At 40.3% G+C, this 13,076-nt stretch overlaps 1 long non-coding RNA gene across 1 annotated transcript; it reads right to left on the bottom strand.

Moving 5' to 3' along the window:
• Positions 1–21: 21 nt before the first annotated feature.
• On the bottom strand, positions 22–3,068 carry LOC147434633 (uncharacterized). Its single transcript, XR_015185248.1, has 3 exons — positions 2,813–3,068; positions 445–718; positions 22–342 (listed from the first exon to the last, which is right to left on the bottom strand). It is a non-coding gene; the product is annotated as an uncharacterized LOC147434633 (long non-coding RNA).
• Between the last annotated feature and the right edge of the window lie 10,008 nt (positions 3,069–13,076).

Genomic DNA, 13,076 nt, shown 5'->3' on the forward strand with positions numbered 1-13,076 from the left:
CATTGAAAGTATTCACGCTCTAGATTAAAAAACTTACACCAAGATGTCATGCACTACATTGTCATGGAGGCATATTTGCAGATCAATTGATTCTCTAGTAGCAACATCAGAGTCTAGTTCCTCCCATTCTCCCTTCGTCAGCTTCCATCTTCTATAGGGAAACACAATTGACAAGCTTTACTTCGCAATATGGTATTTGCACATCACATTCTCAACAACTACAAAGCACTTGATTGTATCTCCTTGGTGGTTGACCACCTTAGTCTCCCATGCAACTACAAGGAAGCCATTGATAACACTTCTCCCTTCGCAAGTACACATTGTTGGTGTCCTGTGAACACTCTGCAGTTGAAAGATAAACACAAACACATGAAGGGACATAAACCAAGTTAGTGAAGCTTTGTGGGAACCATAGGTGCACTTCATTACTAAATGCACATCTACCTCAATTCTCCTTTTGGTTGTTGTGATCAAGGCACTATGTGGCTTAGGCCATTCCATACTCTGCAAGGTTGGTGGGTGAACCGGAGAAAGATTACCATACCTAGTTTTCCTAGGCATTACATAAGTATGGTTATAAAAAAAATGCCCCATGAGAGAAGCTTTGCAGATGGACAACAAGCATAAAGCAGCTTGCCAAGGTCAATGTGGATGGCCTCAAAAGTTCCCGTGAAGGACTCTATTGGCTCCCACGCTACAAATTCGGATGGGAAAACATCTGCAAACATGAACAAACAATGAAAAATTTATAGACATCAAAGAAATATATACGGAAGAAATACAAAATACACAATCTAAAAACTTGACAGAGGAGTGAAATTATAGTTTGAAGGAAACCTCGATGGAGCCAGTGTTGTCTCTAGCTTCAGTTGTGAAGCAACATACACATGATGTACCTTTGCAAGTCGCTTGATGTCATGGGTTTGCTTGACCTCCATGATCCTTCCCTTCCAATGGCGTGCTCAAGAAAACTTTTCAAAATAATCATTATAAAAAAAAACCATCTTCCCCGAGCTGGTCCCTTCAAAATGAATAGGAGAGGAGAGTTTTTTCCTCTTTGCAAGTAGACATGGTAGAAGGGAGCAACACCCAATAAAAACCTAGGTTTATTGTAATCCCATCTCAAATTTTGAAAGCTACCTTTATTGGTCCTTGCTAATCTTTAGACATTAAGCTCAAGCACAAAAAAAAAACTAAATGCCAAAGAGTGTAATTGAGTGTATATGGATTGTTTGTGTGTGTGTGTGTGTGTGTGTGTGTGTGTGTGTGTGTGTGTGTGTGTGTGTGTGTGTGTGTGTGTGGATCGTCCACTGCTCTGGTTTTGCCACGGAATAACATTTCTGTCATCCAAGCATGGTAGGTTGATCATCCCAATTCTCTCTTGAATAATTGTCCTTAAGTCTAAGACTGGTCGATCGTCGGATAGATCTTTGAGGTCTTGTGGGATATTTCCTATGACATTAAACATTAACGATTAAGGAATGCATGCATGTGTGTGGGTGTGTTGAGCCACCAAGCGGAGGGGTTGTTGTAATTAGAAGAAGGAACGTGGAATAGCTTTTCTATTAGTTATGTGTGGAGTGACAGGTCATGAGTTCAACTTGTCATGTATTGAGGTCTTTTAAGGATTTATAGAGAGAAGAAAGAGCTCTTTAATCAAGTTTGGATCTTCTGAGTGTCAATGTCAACATTCAGAAGCCCCGATGTGCCTTGTTCAAAAATCAAAACAAAAGCACATTCCAAGTCATCCTCATGATGAGGCCCCACATCTTCAGAGGCTTGTTCTTTTCAAATGAAGAGAGTGTGTGATAATATGTATACACAATTTTAGCCATTACGCACTCAGGATCTGTAAAGACCTAGGTTCGACTAGATTTGAAATTATCTGTATGTTTGAGATTTGAAGGTGGGAATCTATAAATTTAACAAAATTCATCCTAAATCTCTCTAAAACAATTTATTTCAACAATTTTTTATTTGCAGGTTTTCCTTTATTTTAGCTTTGTCTAACTATTATTTATTTCAAGCAGTGATGCGGGTGTTGTTATCTCCTTTCCTATGATCAAGCCTTGCCCCCAACAATGTTTTTCCCAACCAAGCCACACTTAGAACTCTCCAAACTTTTAACTTTGAAGCATTTGGCGCTATCTACACTAAAACTTGTTGAATTCTTGAAATCATGTGATTATTTTCAAGGGGAATTTACCAAAATACCCCTTTAATTTGTGGAAATTCCCCAAATACCCCTCAAATTTCAAAAGTTCCAAGCATCTTTTTGGGATGGATTTGTAGGCCAATTTTTACATAGTATAATGTTTATGTTTATGTTTATCTAAGCCGGCTACTTGCAAGCCAGCCCCCTCCTACCTTGCCTCGCCCACGCATGCGCTCCACCTTGCATGAACTTGTGCCCCTCTTCTGCAAGAAGGAGAGAGAGAGCGAGAGAGAGAGAGAGAGAGAGAGAGAGCGGGCTAGACTGAGCTCACCCTACCGGCCATCTATAGACCACACACACACACGCCTAGGTTTTAGTGGCTAGCTCTCTCGTCTGCACCAGCTCGGACAACGGACATCACCAAAAGTTCTTTTGCCTGCACATCGGCTCGAACAGCGGACACCAGCTCTCTCGTATGCAGTTCTCTCTCTGTGTCAGCTCGATCGGACAACATGTCAAACTTTGTGTGTGAGCTCGATCGCAGATAGTAGCCGCCTCTCTCTCGCTCTCTCATAGCAGCAATGGCCGTCATAAGCTCTCTCTCTCTCTCTCTCTCTCTCTCTCTCTCTCTCTCTCTCTCATGTAGTGAAAATCTACCTCCAAGCAAAAGAGGTGAGTTGGACTGCCGCTTGCTCGGCTATCTCCACTCTGTGCCTCTTCACCTGCCTGTTGTCACCCATCAGCTCCCCCCTTCAGCTAGAGGTGGTGATCAGGTCTACCCGTCACCCGAGCCTCGCTTCCTCCTTCTACCACGTGGCAAGCCTCGAAAGGGCTCAGCATAACAGAGTAAAATAGACGAGTCGCCAGATCACTGCCTTTTCTATGGCAGTCTCTCTCTCTCTCTCTCTCTCTCTCTCTCTCTCTGGTGCTTGACTCCGTTGTTTTGAATAGCACGGCGAAGGGCGGGCATTTGTTTTGGGGAAACTGTTCACCTACTGCAACCACGATGACAAGAAACTATTGGTTGAAGCGTGGTTGTTGATGTAGCACTGTCCAGTAGCAGAGGCAGAGCGCAAAGGAGGCATCTAGTAGTGGTAGAATGTAGCATTTCATAGAATATTCAAAGTTATTGAAGCTTTTTTTTAAAGAAGAGCGTAGAGCCAGTATGTATGGTGGTAGGAAGTCTGAGAAGATCTGGTGAAGGCATCTTGGAAGAAAATAAAATCATATGAAGGAAAGTGACTAGTAGGGGACTACGATTTTGGAAAAATAAATAAAAGGAGAATCTCTATAGATGGGCTCTATCTTTCTCTCTCTCTAAGTAGGGGACTACGATTTTGGAAAAATAAATAAAAGGAGAATCTCTATAGATGGGCTCTATCTTTCTCTCTCTCTAATGCATGAATAGCCAGATCATTGCCTTTTCTACAACAATGCATCTCTCTCTCTCTCTCTCTCTCTCTCTCTCTCTCTCTCTCTCTGCTTTGTTTCAACAATAGAGAAGGGTAGGCATTTGTTTTGGGGTTTGGGGGGGAGGGAGGGAGGGAAAGAGGGGGGGGCGGGGGGCTGTTGGGTCAACCTCTATCACCTGCAGATGACTCTCAGCATGGAGGCAAACAGAAATCTCAAACACCTGTTCACCTACTGTAGCCAAGGCGGCAAGAAACTATAAGTTGATGCGTGGTTGTTGATGTGGTGTTGTCCACCAATAGAGACAGAGTATAGAGGAGGTATCTAGTAGTGGGTGGAACTCGGGGGGTTCACCATTCTCAGTACCCCTATATAAAGTGCGTTCATGGGGTGTTAAAAAACCATCTCTTTTAGCATGTGTGAATGAATAAAATGACCCTTTACTTTAGAATTTCAAAATTGAATATAAAACCACCTTATTTTAATGTATCTCTGTTAAATTGCCTAAAAATTTTACATTTTAAAACCCCTCCTTTCGAACTCACGTCATACATTAAGATGCTTACATGGTGCACCCTCGAGGGGTGGAAGTAGGTAGAATGTAGCATTTTAAAAAAAAAATGAAGTTATTGAAGCTTTTTTTAGAAGCAGAAAAGATCAAGTAATGCTAGTTTTTTTTTTTTAAAGTCATTGGAGAATCAACAAAGATTTAAAAAAAAAACAAAGGTCCAAAAACTATTATGCATGAGGAAGGCATGCACCCAGTTCCATTTGGAAGTTCTCTCTCTCTCTCTCTCTCTCTCTCTCTCTCTCTCTCTTCACCTACCCCACCCCATTCTAAATAGACCAATATCTCTGGTTTCCTTTCACCTCTTGCTAACTTCCTTGCATCATCTCTTATCACTGCCCACACGTTTTGCTCTTGCCTTAACATGACTCTGGTTGTTATATAGCTCACCATGCCGCATGAGCACTTGCTAAATCCCCAAATATGCCACACTCGAGGGGGTCACTGTATACTTATGTGACTATTACATGAGTGCAATAGGAGTTATTAAATTTCATTTTTTTCTCACATTTTCACGTATAGAGTGGTACTTTAAAATGGAATTGGAAAAAAATGTACACATTGAATAGAAAAAGGGTGTATTTTATTTTTCAAAAATTCACAAATAAGGATTTTTAGAAATATTTCTTAAACACACGTGATAAACACAATTTATACATAGTGACTCCCCAAGATGCCACACCCACCTTCAATCTGCCTTAGTTACTCCATAGCCCTCCATGGCTAGCACTACGACCTTAGCCATTGCTGCAGTTGCTTTTGCTCTACCTTGGCTACTCCATAGTCCTCCACGACCAACATTACTAGCTCGACAATTGATGCAGCCCCAATTGTTATGCCAATAACGTCCATCCTCATAATGGTGATGGCTATCGTCATTGCATAGCAAGGTATGGATATCTCCAAATAGACATTCAAGGATGTGGAACCCTTGAGAGTCGTCCAAGTGGCGATCATGTTGACGTGCTGGCCAATGTAGTAGGTCACATATTGAGACTAAGTTTTTCCCAAGCGCCTTCATTTGCACAAAGGGAGAAATGCTCAATAAAAAAAAGTGATTAAACATTGCAATCCATTCACACGTAGAGTTCAAACTCAGGTGCCCAAAACGAAGAGAGATTGTTGCTCAACCACCTTGCTCAACCCCCACCTCGTGTTCAACAACCGGCTATGTTATTTAACCCCTTTTAAAAAGACCTGATTGCCTGTAGATGGACCTCTCTTCCACGTCGATAGAGATTCTGATATCTAGGACAAGCCACAAGGTATTGTCCGTGCGCACATGCACACACACACACACACACACACACACACACACACACACACACACACACACACACACACACACACTGAATCATTTGAAGTATCTCAATAACTGTTGATTTTTTACAAAAGTATCCATAGGGTAGGGGGGACCCAAATTTTTTTAATAATTTATTAGTGGGAATTGGAGAAGATCCCCTCTGGTAGGAAAGGGAAGGGTTGTCCCGGACTTGTAGGCAGGTGGAAATCAACAAAGGAGGCAAGGTGAGGCACCAAGCGATCACAGCAGTGAGGCGAAGGCCATGAGGGAGGTCTCCTCAAGCTGCAAGGGTGTTCTAATCGGATTCTGCAAAACAAAAAAGAGACAATAAAAAAATTTAGCAACCTGATATACAAACACACAAATTAACATAATGAAATTGGTGATAAAAATTTGTATGTTATACCTCTCTAGGTCAAGATGTAGACTTTGGGTGACACGTGCATTCAATATGCTACTTCTTAGTAGGATTGTCTATTCTTTTTTAGGGCTATGTAGATTGTGGTGCTTTTAGAGGTCCTTTTCTCTCTCAATATCTTAAGCTAAAAAATATTTTTTTCCAAAAATCCATTTCATTTATTTTTCAACCTATGTACATATCAAAAAAAGTATTTTTGACCCTTTTTTTACTTACACTTCTCTAGAAGGCCAATTTTTTTAACAAAAATTCCCTCCAAAAAATAGCTCTCTCCCTTCCTCCCTCTCTCCTTCCATTGCCTTCATCCTTTGCATCCTTAAGTTTAGCATCCATTGTGCTCAACAATATCACAAACCATGCACTGTGCAACCCGTAAATGTGTAAATTCTCTTGTTCATAGAATTTGCATCAAAAGTCACACACATGGGTGACTAAAGATCATCACAACAATGCCGTGCTTTAGGCTAACACCAATGTGGACCGCTCGGTGGATGACATTTGTACCCATGTGACCACCACTCCCATAGGTCACAATTCAATATATTGAGAGAGAAAAGGCATGTTCGTTGGGTTATGTAATTAATAGTTTATATACTCTAATTCAATTTCTATTGTCTTTCTTTCTCTTAAAATGTCCAATTCAAATTTTGAACCATTTTTCATCAAAATCTCCTCTGTGTGTATGTGAATAACCAACACACACATGCACTCAATCATATCATTCTCTTTCATTCTAGAGCTTGCATAACCTTCTAGAAATCTTTGACACAATAGAGCTTACATACCACTTTTCCCTTAAAACAACTTTTTTTGTTATATCTTGCAGGTAGGTGCTTCAAATCCATGCTTATTAGAAATGGGTAATCTAATCATAATGTATATTTCAACATTTTTAAGTCTAAACTGGATGGAAATACTTGCTAGTTTGTACAACATATACTTGGTAAGTGTGTTTATTATACAACTTACAAATGTTGAACTCATGTATGTTTTTGTTTGAGAAGGTCTTTAAAGCATCATGGTACAAGTTGACCTCTTACTATGCTAGTTGAGTGATGGTGTTTGTGATGATGGCTCAAGCTACATGCATAACATGACTCTCCTATGGCAGCACAAAGCCCTCTTGAAGCAAGTTCATGGTATAATTGAATGCATATCCCATCACAACAACCATTATGCTAACATGGACAAATCCTTAGTAGGGAAAAAAAAAAGATCTCCATGAGCAAGACATTCTTTCCTAGCATGCAGCACCCCCATCAAAGACAGGTTTATGTAATAGCACTATGAAAATCTGAAAGCGTTTATTGTGACCTTTAACCACGGTTTGTAGGGAGAGAGAGCCGAAAATGGACTGGCCAAAGAAGAGAGAGGGGGATGGGAGGGCATTTCTTTGCATTTCAAATATTACCACAATATTACCACGTTCTTTACCACATAAATTACGGCTCCTATTACTACTATTATTACCAAGCTCTACTTTGGTGCTTAAACATTCAAATTTGGGTATTTCCCTCTTTTTTTCATGTGGAAAAAAATAACATTATTTAAAATTTCAAAAAAAAATGATAGAGAGGCAGCTGCTTCATCTCGTTACAGAAAAACTTAATTCAAGATGTTGCAACATGTTATATGCAAACAAAGAACACAAGATATGCAAGGGAGCCTCAATCTTAGTAGGCACTATCCCACCATGTGGATCCACTCCAACAATGTGCACATGGCTCCCTCTTTTTCAAGAACCCTCCTCATTCTCTTGCAAATGGTGGGAGGCATGGAAACCAACATTTCTTGTTTCAAGGAGCCCGCTATCTCCATTATCATAGCCCTCATGTTTCCACACTTTTCTGTCATGAACTAGCCATTGTGGTAGCTGATCAAGGACTAGGTTAGTTAAAACTAACTTTCAAATTTACTAACTTGGTGTATGATGATTAAAATGGTAGAGCTTACTAGGGGCAATGTCAAAATGTAGTTGCAATGACAACTTATCACGCTTGAACAAATTAGAGAGAGAGAGAGAGAGAGAGAGAGATGAATGGGAAACACAACAAAAAATTCATAGAATAAAATATAAAAAAATTTTACAAAGCATATTCCAAAATATCTCTACAAGTAGCTTTGATCAACCCATGGCTCTTAAATCGATAAAGAGAGAAATTGAATTGTCATTTGTGGATGTGATGGCTTCATCTTCTTCAGAATTATCCATCTCATCATCATCATCATGGAAATCATCTTCATTGATATTGGTAGCATTGGGACTTGAATCATCAATCTCTCTCTCTCCCCCAACTCCCCGTCATCCAATGTAAGAGGTGGGACATCAAAGACTGTCTCCACTTCATTAGAGGCAAAAATGGTTCTTCTCCAAGATGTTAGAAGAACTATAAACAAAAGTTTTGGTTGATGGATTACTGGTATGTAGATGAACTATAGAAGAGAAGTTCAAAGTGGAGTGACATTGGTATATATCATGTTACAAGCAAATAAGGGTAAAGAATGTTTACACTCACCTGCTCACAATTGCGTGGCAAAACTAAGTTGTCATAGCTCCCAATGTGAAACACACTAGATTCTACCATGTAAAGCCCATTCTCATGTAGTCTAGACACATTTTCAAACCAATTGCACTCAAAGATAACGGTATGAAAGGTTCTAAAATTGACCTTCAGTGTTCTTTCAATAGTACCACAATATCTAGCTTCATCACCATTTGTGTCAAAGGTTTCTCATGACTCCAAAATCCATGGTGGTTCGAAACTCATCAATGTGGCATGTATGAAAATGTTGAACCTTTGACCACATAGACTTAAAGGAAAGGCACTATAAAATAGAAAAAACTATATAATCAATCACAAACATAAAATCAAGAAACAACTATGCAATATGCAATGGTTTAAGCATATGAGTACTATACCTTTAGCATGCAACCTTGTGTACACTCCCATTCTTTGTTGATGATTTCCTCTCTACGTGTTTTCTTTGATCATTCTCTCATGGATCCACTCGGCACTAATGAGATCTAGGAAACTTGTACGGTGTCACGGTATTGGGGGTGTCAGATAACACACTATAAGATATAGTGTATATAGAAGACGGATTGGTTGAATAGAGATATGACGTATGTACATACCTTACTAACTCTTTGAGTTTGAAGCTTCCCTCAATTTTTTTCCCGGCACACTCACATACTCACCAGAAAAATTAACTACAATGTCAAAAGATTAAAATACCATATGATTTTTAGTCATGCACAAATTTCAATATCTAAAAGAAATAAGGGAGAGGATAGAGAGGAGAAAAAATCACATGTAACATCTTGTGCCAATCATGGGTCTTCAACCCATACAGTTGAATGCTTCCACCTTTCTTTGCCTTTGTGAAAGCTCCCTTTGGTGATCTCATGTACCCAATGGGTGTGCGAATAGATGCAATGGAACCCTTTACTTGATCTAGCTCATCTCTGGTTAGATTCCATGGGGCTTAAGGAAGCAAAATCTTCCCATTTGGGGCTCAATGTGGAGTGGTGGAGGTGTGAAGACATTCCAAGCGCTAAAGATCCTCCTTAGCCCCCAAAGAGTCCTTTTTCACGTAATTTTGTCCCATAGAGTGTGTGCAACATTCTTGACTATGTGCATGGGATCCAAGAGATTTTTTGTGAGAGTGGGCGTGTGCAGAAAAGAGAGAGAGAGAGAGAGAGAGAGAGAGAAGACCACAAATGCAAGATATGGTGAAGAGGGTGCGATCAGTCCCCCATGACTACCATGAGCAGAAGACCTTGTCAATACATCAGATGATATCTGCGTGAAAAGATGTGGAAGAGGGTACCCCACTGGCCCCATATACAGGTGCCCAAGGGGAGGTAGGGCAAGGCTTGAAAAAAATACCCACAACCTAGCAAAAAAATGAAATAAATGAAGGCACCCAGACAAAGTGGACAGCCGGTCCTGAAGTGGGTGTCCGGACAATGATGCAACCTAAATGCATATGAAACGGGTGGCCAGTCTAGAAATTATGCCCTAGACCTGTGAATTAGGAGAATGGTGTAAGTGTAACACCCCTTTTTTCTAGAAAAAAATGCAAGTGATATAGAGGGGTTTTCCACGACACAAATGAAAAAATGGCCGACACTGGAAACTAGAAAATGATCGCATGGAGGAAGCACAAACACGGGTGGAAATGGAGATTCCCACGACAAAAACAATACAGGATTCTTCACTTGCCTCGTAGAATGTTGATCACTAGCTGATGTAAAAATGCTGGATGAAATCATCTTGGGAAGAGGAACCTCATGCTGAATTTTACCTCAGAGATGGAGAGTCTGAAGCTCTAATACAATGTGAGAGTGTGCATACTGGAAGCATGAGAGAGGACAGAGAGCAAGAGACAATAGACCACAAACACAAGATATGGTGAAGAGGGGGCGATCAACTTCCCATGACTACCATGAGAAGAAGACCCTGTTAATACATCAAATGATCTTTGTGTGATGAGATGTGGAAGTGGGTACCCCCCTCACCTCATATATTGGTGCCCAAGAGGAGGTAGGGCAATGCCTAATAAAAATCCCCACGACCCAATAGAAAAATGAAATATATGAGGATGCCCCAACAAAGTGGGCGATAAGCCCAGAAGTGGGAAATCAGCCATAAGTGGGCGTCCAGACAATGATGCAGCCTAAATGACTATGCAAAGGGTGGCCAGCCCGGAGGCACACTAGCCGTATCTATATGCCCTAGACTTGTGAAGCAACAGAGTTGTGTAATTCTAACATTTTTAAGTTCTTCCAATATGGAGGTCTTAAAAATATGGAGTACCTTGACATACCTTTTTGAGGAGTAGACTAAGGTGGATGGATCACTATTGTAGTGCTCTTACCAAATGATTGCCCTACATCTCAAGGCTATTGTCTTCCAAAATATAGACTTTGCCAAGCAAAATCAACAATGTTTTGCGGGATTATTTGAAGAGATGGCCAAGTATGTCAACTCTCAACGGCTTGGTTCTATCAGTTAAGTAATCCAGCATCAACTTCCAACAAGGGGCTAGACGGAATGTCAAGCCCATGGAAAATAAAGACAAAGGTGATGCCAAGGGGAAAACCAATGCTCAAAATTCTTCCCAAGGCACTTCCAACAACAACAACAACAACAATCGGTCCAAGGAGAAGGGAGTTTACAAAGGCCAAAACAAGCTCTCTCCTGAAGGCCTTGAAGCTTTTTGCAAGGACCATAAGTGTTTTAAGTGTGGGGAGCAATGACATGGTTATCGTTCTTGCCCCAAAAAGAATGTTTGCAATAAGACTCCTAGAGCTTCCACTATCAAAGTCCAAAAGAGGATGCTCATTGAAAAGGTGCACCTCTCTTCTATGCTTGAAAAAAGGTAAGAGAACATGATGCCTTCATCTTGTTTGACCCTGTCTCTACTCACAACTTCATATCAATGGAGTTGGCCACCAAGCTGGGCATTCAAGCTTTTGAGATGGGAGATGCTGTAACAGCCAACACTGCTTTCAAGGGACATCGAGCCTCTGTTACTCCCTTGATTGGGAAGTTGAGGCTCCATGTCCAAAGCTATGTCGACAAAGAAGACTTTTTTATCTCTCCTCTCCAACATGAGGATGCTATCCTAGGGGTGCCATGGTTTGATCGCATGGTTGCCAACCTGAAGCTCCCTAAAAAGAGAATCCACTTCACCTACAGGGGAAAGAACATGCATATAGATGCTAGTGAGTGTGGTCGTACTATACCACTTGTAAATCCTCCTGCTTTTGATAAATCAATGAAGAGCTCATTTTTTGCATACATGATTTTTGTCAAAGAGTCCCTAAAAGATCTTAATGTTTTATCCAATAAAAATGGTGGGAATCAAGAAGATCTAGACTTGTCTAATTTTCTAAAAGGATCCAAGATGTGTTCATTGATGATATCCCTAAGGACTTACCTACAAAATGAGGGGATGATGACCATCGCATTGAGCTCCTTCTAGGAAGATCACCGCCTAACAAGCCTCCTTATCGAGTTTCTCAAGCTCAACAAGAGGAGATCATAAGGCAAGTACAAGAATTGGTTGACAAAGGGATGGTAAGACCTAGCTCCTCTCCCTTCTGTTCTCCAGTCCTTTTAGTGCAAAAAATAGATGGTACATACCGTATGTGTGTGGACTATCAAGCATTAAATCATATGACTATCAAAAACAAATTTCTCATGCCTCGGGAGAAGATCTGTTTGATAAGCTACAAAGCTCTACCAAATTCCTGTAGGATTGACCTTAAAAGTGGCTATCATCAAATAAGGATAGTGGATGAAGATATCCTAAAGATCACGTTTCCCACAACATTTGGTCTTTATGAATATCTAGTCGTGCCTTTTGGATTGACTAATGCACCGGCCACGTTCAGTCGTCTAATGGAGAAATTTTTAGACCCTACCAAAAATTCATTGGAGTATTCTTTGTCGATGATATCATCATCTACTCCAAATATTTGGAGGAACATAAGTAACATCTCCAAGTGATTTTTCAAGCATTGAGGGAGAACAAGCTTTTTCTCAACCAAAAGAAAAGTGAATTTTTCCTTCAAGAGATTCAATACCTAGGTCATATTGTCTCTCAAGATGGTATCTGTATGGATCCATCAAATTTAGAGGTAATAAAAACATGGCCTAATCCAAGGAATCTACATGAGCTAAGAAGTTGTATTGGTATGTGTGCATACTATAGATGATTCATAACAAAATTCTCTCAAGTAGCAGGACCACTACATGACTTAACAAAGAAGAACTTTAAGTATTTGTGAACTCCTAAGGAGCAAAATGCTTTTGACAAGCTCAAAGAGAAGCTTACCTCCTAACTAGTCCTCATGCTTCCGGATCCCTCAAAGCCATTTGAGGTCCAATGGGATGCTTGTGGTGATTTCCTTGGAGCAATTTTGCTTCAAAAAGGACATGCCATAGCATATGAGAGCCGAAGGCTCAATACGGATGAACGAATCTTGGGCATCTATGAGAAAGAGCTATTAGCTATTCTACATGTCCTAGACACATGAAAGCACTACTTATTGGGGACTCCATTTATTCTACGAATTGACCACCAAAGGCTTAAGTATTTCATGACGCAAACCAAGCTTTCAAACAAACAAATGAGGTGGGAAAATTTTCTTTTGCAATTTAATTTCCATATTGCTCACATTGCTAGTAAGCACAATCAAGTGGATGATGCA

The sequence above is a fragment of the Adiantum capillus-veneris genome, chromosome 19, assembly GCF_014529385.1.
Source record: "Adiantum capillus-veneris isolate H3 chromosome 19, ASM1452938v2, whole genome shotgun sequence".
Lineage (NCBI taxonomy): Eukaryota > Viridiplantae > Streptophyta > Polypodiopsida > Polypodiales > Pteridaceae > Adiantum > Adiantum capillus-veneris.